Source organism: Bidens hawaiensis, unplaced genomic scaffold (assembly GCF_021521415.1).
Source record: "Bidens hawaiensis isolate Kalapana, Puna unplaced genomic scaffold, B.hawaiensis_p1.1 tig00005179_1, whole genome shotgun sequence".
Taxonomy (NCBI): Eukaryota; Viridiplantae; Streptophyta; class Magnoliopsida; order Asterales; family Asteraceae; genus Bidens; species Bidens hawaiensis.
Genome location: NW_027491332.1, coordinates 465,821 through 473,040, shown reverse-complemented (window position 1 = coordinate 473,040; position 7,220 = coordinate 465,821). Strand labels below are relative to the sequence as shown.

The window sequence follows — 7,220 nt, the reverse complement described above, 5'->3', positions numbered from 1 at the left end:
TGATTTTTTGAATAAAAAGATTTAGAATTTTTTTGCACTGAGAATACGCTTTAGACGATTTTTGACATGTTTAGACGATTTTTTTTATATTACATGTTGTTACCGTATTTACAGGATTTTATCAGAAATGCAGCTTACAAATACACAAATAGACACAAAGGGATTTGAAAAGCTGATTCAAGTGGTAATGATCAATCTTAATAATAGATTAGTTTCAGTACATAACAGACTTTTTTTTTCTTTCTTTTTTGTATAAATGTTAAATTATTAACACAAGATGGTCACATGCAGAAAGAAAGTGCAACGAAAGATAGTTTTGATCTCTATAGTGGGCTGTTCATACACAACAGGTTTGCCAGACAACAGGTATTAACTATTAAGAATTGTATATCTAGTGTTGTGACGGGTTTATTTACGAGACTAACATGATAATATGTGTGGAACAGATGAAGAATTTAGAAAGCGCGCTTGAGAGAGTGAAGGGGTTGCTAGAAGCAAATATGTAAAAGGAAGATGGACACAAGTAATGGTGAAGAAACACTAATTGACCCCAGGCAGATTACGGATAATCTGGGGGTTAAATAGATGTTTCCCACGAGGGGTTAGGTCCGGCAAAGATGGTTTTTCTGATGACCTGCAAAACAGACACCGTGAGCTCGTCACTGAGAAGGGGGGTACCTCCTTGTGACCACCCTCCGGCGTGAGAATCAGACTAGATTGCTCTTGAATATAAGTGTATATTAAGAGAAATGACTAGAGCAGATATCAGATAATATATGGAGATATAAGATATGATAAGATGATAATACCGTTCCAAGGTGTTGGAATATTTATAGCCGAAGGTAGGTTTCCAAGAAGGTAAAGCCGGCTGAATAGTATTCCTGTTCTGCCAACTGTGGGCTACGCACATGCCATGCTGGTGGTTGGTGGGTAGGCAGCGGCTGATAGTGACCAGGCCGGCTGTGTACTATTCCTTTTCCACCAACTGCAGGCCATGCACGTGCTACGACAGGTTGGTGAGTAGGCAGCGGCTGATAGTGACATTAAGTACTAGAGCATGCTGCTCGTTGTACTGTTGTCAGTGAGCTGTCGCAGCTTTGGTCAGATCTTTTGTCCATACCTTGTCAGGTACAGTACAAAAGATCCTCCAGTAGCGTACGGACTGGCTCATTTGGGCGGGAGTTTTCCCGGCTTTGGGCGGAAGTGTTCCCGGCTTGCTCACTCATTCTTCAGGTGACATTACTGAATTATTTAAGAGTTAAGTGCCTTGTGCGTGTAGCCTTGCTGCGCGGGTAGCCTTCCCTGATGGCTAGTATCCGTTGCTGCGGGAACAGGCGGAGTACGTCGACCATTGGGAGGCTTTTCCTGCGGGAACAGCTTGCGTACTGCGCGTAAGGACGTCACGTCTCTGAGCATGGTGGGTCCTGCGGATCCAGTTGGTTTCTGCGCAGACGTCTCTCTTCAAGGTGTCTTGCGAGTTTAGCCTTTGCGCAGACGTCCCTGTTGAAGGTGAGTCTTGCGGGTTCAACTGCGCAGACGTCCCTCTTTGAGGTGAGTCTTGCGGGTCCAACTGGGCTCTGCTGGGACCTACCTCTTCAAGTCCCCCCAGTCCAGTGTTCTTCTCATGAATTGTTAATAAGTGAGGTGAACTTTTGGACTTAAGCAAAGGGTTTTGAAAAGGTTTTAGTTTTAAGGTTTTCCATGGGGATTCTTCCCGCGGAAGTCCTAATGTCACGTGCAGAAATTTTCGACTTTTCTGCTTGATCTTTGGGTATGATGCGGGTAGGTCTGTAACCTCCTCACAAGTCAGGAGCGTTGAGTTCCACTTGTGTAGATTCTCCATGAGGTTTTGGTAGTTTTGAACATAGTGATCAATTATGTTAAACAACCAATTCCATCTTGGAGCTTCAAACAATCTAGTTCTCGACGTTCCCGCTATGTGGGGATGTTATTCCCATTTCCGCAAGCATGGCCCAGAAGATCCTTCTTGGTTTCAATTCCCTGCGGAGTGCTAGGTATGTGAAAGGTTTCGCCTTGATACTGTACCCGCACTCGTCTTATAGTTACTTTACTTCCAAGGTATTCCTGGCTTCAATTCCCTGCGGGTGCTAAGTATGTGAAGGGTTTTGCCTTGACACTGTACCCGCACCCGTCTTATAGTTACTTGGTTGCCGAGGTATTCTTGGCTTCAATTCCCTGCAGGTGCTAAGTATGTGAAGGGTTTTGCCTTAACACTGTACTCGCACCTGTCTTATAGTTACTTGGTTGCCAAGGTAAGGGGTATAGTCCCGCTTACTTTTGAATCTTTTTGAATCTTTTTGAAATTCGAAGAGTTGGTGAAAGGATAAGAACGGTCCAAACTGTTGAAGGGACGGTTGCGCAGTCCGACGATTTCTTCTGACAGTTTCAGGACGTGCAGGAAGTTATAGCGACGTGACAGTATATGGTCGTTCCAGACGCTTTTTCAGGCGCGTGGACGCGAATTTTCGGGCGCGTGGCCGCGAAGTTTACGGCGCGCGTCCTGTCAACAGATGTTGCCAGCTTGCTTTTTCCACGTGTCATAGTTTCATTGCACCTGCGTTTTCCTCTCTCTTCCGCATTAAATTCATCTCATTCATTGCGATGAGTATATAAAGGTAGGAGAGGATGCATCTCAACTCACAGTTTCACTTCTCTCTTCTTCTGCTAAACGATTTCCGGCGAATACTCTAACTTTTCTGTCGAGCATTCTCCTGAAATCGTTCTTCTTTACATCCAAAACATGTCTTCCGTTCATGATCTTGAGGCTACCGCCGAGGAGTCTGACGTGTATGCCGAGAATCCGTCGTCTACTTCTGATAAGGACGATAAGAGTACTGCTGGTGAGTGCCAGTGTGCTCTTACCGTCGACCTGTACCAGTACATTGTTAGGAAGTTCATGCTCGAGCCTTTCGAGCCTGAGTTTCCTAAGCCTCATCAGACGGTGTACGATGCCCCCAAGGGCAAGATAGGGGTGTATGCCGCATTCTTCGTCTATGGGAATCTCATGTTCCCATTAACGAAGTTTGTGTACCGTGTTTTGGAGAGACACGGTGTACATCTGACGGAGGTACACCCAATGGCGATCGCCAAGATTCGCCATTTTGAATGGGTGTGCCTCATTCTGGGCGTGGAGTCCCATGTCGACCGCCTGATGACCTTCTATTCCTGGAGGTGCATCCAGGGGTGGTATACCTTGGTCACTCGGATCAAGGGTTTGAAGATCTGCGCTACCGAGCGCAGTCTTCGGTCTTGGAAGCGGGAGTTCTATATCTCCGCTCGCGTCGTCCCCATAGCGATGACGTTCAAGAACGGGAGAGCTCTCCCGAACCTTCACGCCTCCAACTACCAGGAGGCGGAATGGTTCTCCAAGATTTCCCGGGTCCAGTCTCCGGTTTACCGCTTTGCGGAGTCCGGGATGGTGATGCTCGGGATGAGCCGGGTGTGGAAGGATGCTGGGGCGGAGGAGCCACAGATTCCCATCGTCCTCGAATACGGTTTGAACTCTATCCCTTACGGTATGATTCACATCCTCTTGCTGATTTAGGGTTTTTCTTCTAACTGTTTCTCTTTTTGTTTCAGAGGGGAATGACTTACAATCGCTCCTGCATCCGCGGGAGGCTGGTGGTCCCGCTCGGCTGGGTACTCGCTCTTGATGAGAACGAGTTGCCCATCCTTGAGCAAACGGCGGATCGGTTTGTGGAGGTCTACCCGCCAGGCCATGAGATTTTGAGTGCCACGCGGCCAGGTAAGGAACTCTTTAACCCCCGCCCTCTCCATGCTCAAACCTCTGCTGGAATTCCTCTAATCTTGTCATCTTCTGATGAGGAATCCGCAGATGGTCCTTTCTTCGCGAGGAGGAAGAAGGCTGCTGGCGGGAAGGGCAAGGCGAAGGTTGCCTCCACCGCCGATCAGGTTAACCGGTCTGACTCGGAGACCGAGAGCGAGGAGGCGACGGGGAACCCTGGTGGTGGTGAGACCACTGTTCCAGAGGTTGAGACAGCTGTCACCTCTGAGTAGCCCAAGATGACGACGGTGAGCGGCGTAAAGAGGCCGGCTCCATCGGGTTCGTCCCCGCCTATCAGAACCTTCAAGCTGAAGAGAACTCGTGAGTATAATTTTCATTTACTTTAACTGCATATCCTTCCGCCATTATATTTAACTATCTTGTCTTCATGCAGGCGTGGATGTCACTGCATTCCAAGGTGATGCGGGGAGGAACAGTTCTGGACCCATGACGGTAGGTTTGGTCAACCTACCCGAGGCGATGACCCAGGCGGCTGCGCCTGTTTCAAGTGTTGGTTCAGTTGCTCATCCCGTTGAGGCAACTGTTCCAACTATAACATCATCCCCGCCGGCTGTCAGTGCGATCTTCACGGAATCCTTCACTGAGCCGGCGGTGATATTTTCTGCGGGTTCTTCCGCAGCGGCGGCAACGGTTGTGAGTTCACCTCCAGTGAGTTCACCTCCGATGGTCTCTACCGCAGCGGTTTCGACCGTGCCTCCGGCGCCGGCGACTACCTCGTCCCCGGCCGGTTCAGCAGGTATGTTCGGGGCTTCTAGCCAATCTCTGCCTCCTTCCCATCTGCCTGACCTCTTGGATGGATATCCGTTAGGTTCAAGTGATGGGTTTGGTGGCTATCGGCCTGTTGTCGACCCTACAGGTGCGTATGGTTATTTTGGCCTCTTTTTTTTTATATCATCTTTTCCTAACTGCCTTTTGTTTTTGTAGTGTCGGATTCGAATGAGGTGTATGTTCAGCGGTGGAACATCCGCCGGGGAACAACCCTTCGGACGGCTGTGGACTGCGTCGAATGGGCGCGTCACGCGGCCCCCCGGTGGTGCACTGGGAGAAGCTATGTCAAGCTACCAGGTGGGTAGGCTGACAAACGAGCTTCGAATTCTCCTTGCCCGGATGCAGCCGCGCGTCGAGCTGCTTTGTCGTGAAAACGACAAGTTAAAGGCGGCTCGTATCCAAGAAGTAGCTCAGGCGCGGGCTATTCGGGAGGAGAACAGGAGACTCTCCGCCGTTGCTGCGGAGAAGGAGAAGGCCTTCAAGGCCCTTGAGGTTGAAGTTCAGGTTCGTCTCGAGGCCCGTTCCAAGGCTACCCAAGCTGTTAACGAACAGCTTCGGTTGGCTAAGGAAACTGCGCGGAACGCAACCGAGAGGGCCACCAAGGCTGAAGCTGTTGCGGAGCCTCTGCGCGCCGAGAATGAGGAGCTCAAAGCCAAACTAGAGAGGCTCCAGCAGGCTCATGACACCTTGGCCATGGAAGACGTCAAGAAGCTTCAAGAGATCTTGAACCAGAGGGGTATGCTTGACCATACTGAGCGTAAGCTAAAGGGCGTTGAAGAGGCTGCTGCTAAGGAAGTGTTGCTTGCCAACCTTAACAAAAGTGAAGCCGAACGCGCCCGTAACCAAGCTCAAGCTGCCCTCCAGGAGGCTCTGGTTACCAAGGAATGGCTTCTACGAGAAGCGTTGTCGCAGGTAAGCTTAGCTTCATAACGTCTTTACGCTTTTCTTTGTACTTAGAAAAGGTTTTGATACTTGGTATTTTTGTAGGTTGTGCATCGAGTCTTCACGGACACATCATATGACGATGCCATGAGCGCAGCCCTCAACGCTTCTCATGAGGATGGGGAAAAGGCTGGCTTCCTGCTTGGTCTAGGGTTCGTTGAGAAGGGCATCCTGCCTTCCAACTTCCCTTTATATGATGTGGATACTGAAGCTGTATATGACCAAGCAGTGAACCAGTATGCCGCCTTCCCGCACCCGGTGGTGGAGAAGGTGAACGAAGTTGCTGCTGCTGATGATGGGCTAACCATTCTCAAGACCTTCCTTGAACCGCCACAGCCAACTGATGGTGCGGGTACAAGTGGGTTTGGAGGGAGTGGCCCTGAAGCTTGATCTTTTAAATCCCTTCCCACTGTTAGGATAGATTTACGTCTTTGTATAGATTTATATTCTTGTAGGCGGGTAGATACCCGGCCATTCTTGTAATACTTTGAATTTTTATGGAATATAAATCTTTGTGCGGGTAGGACCGCCACTTTCACTGGATGACTTGCTTTATAAACGTTATATGACTTGCTCATGCATATTATAGCTTAATTTGGCACTTGTTTTGCCGCATAAACAATATATGATTCGCTCGTGCATATTTTAGTTTAACTTAGCAATTTTCCAAGTGTTTTGAATAAGTTGACCGTTCGACGCGCGGTTGTCAATAGGTTAGTGTTTAGTTTCCTCTATCATGATTATGCGGGTAGGACCGACACTTTCATTTAGTGGGATGACTAATCTTTACCTATAACTGACCTGCGTGAATGTTTTCCGTTTTTTGTGTTTACGCGGGTTTTGCCGCCGTCCACACGCAACGATGTCTTCACACTTATTTATGCGGTGAATACCGGCATATCAGTGTTTTGAATAAGTTAACCGTTCGACGCGCGGTTGTCAATAGGTTAGTTCGGTTTCCTCTATCATGATTTGTGCGGTTAGGACCGGCACTTTCATTTAGTGGGATGACTGAACTTCACCTATAACTGACCTACGTGAAGGTTGCCATCTGTTTTTTGTGCTTACGCGGGTTTTGCCGCCGTCCACACGCAACGATTTCTTCACACTTATTTATGCGGTGAAAACCGGCATATCAGTGTTTTGAATAAAATAACCGTTCGACGCGCGGTTGTCAATAGGTTAGTTCGGTTTCCTCTATCATGATTTGTGCGGGTAGGACCGGCACTTTCCTTTAGTGGGATGACCCAACTTTACCTATAACTGACCTGCGTGAAGGTTGGCCATTTTTTGTGTTTATGCGGGTTTTGCCGCCTTCCACACGCAACGACTTACTTCCCCACTTATGTATGCGGTGAAGACCGGCATATTAGTGTTTTGAATAAATTAACCGTTCGACGCGCGGTTGTCAATAGGTTAGTTCGGTTTCCTCTATCATGATTTGTGCGGGTAGGACCGGCACTTTCATTTAGTGGGATGACCCAACTTTACCTATAACTGACCTGCGTGAAGGTTGGCCGTTTTTTGTGTTTATGCGGGTTTTGCCGCCTTCCACACGCAACGACTTACTTCCCCACTTATGTATGCGGTGAAGACCGGCATATCAGTGTGGAAAGTTCATTAGTATAAATGTAAGATTATCAGCGTCAATGTGATAAGGTGAATCATTTCCATTAGAAGTGGC

The 7,220-nt window shown here is 48.4% G+C and overlaps 1 long non-coding RNA gene across 1 annotated transcript; it reads left to right on the top strand.

Annotated features, from left to right (window-relative positions):
- Positions 1 to 531, top strand: LOC143629193 (uncharacterized). Its single transcript, XR_013152903.1, has 3 exons — positions 1 to 184; positions 292 to 366; positions 447 to 531. It is a non-coding gene; the product is annotated as an uncharacterized LOC143629193 (long non-coding RNA).
- The last annotated feature ends 6,689 nt before the right edge of the window (positions 532 to 7,220 follow it).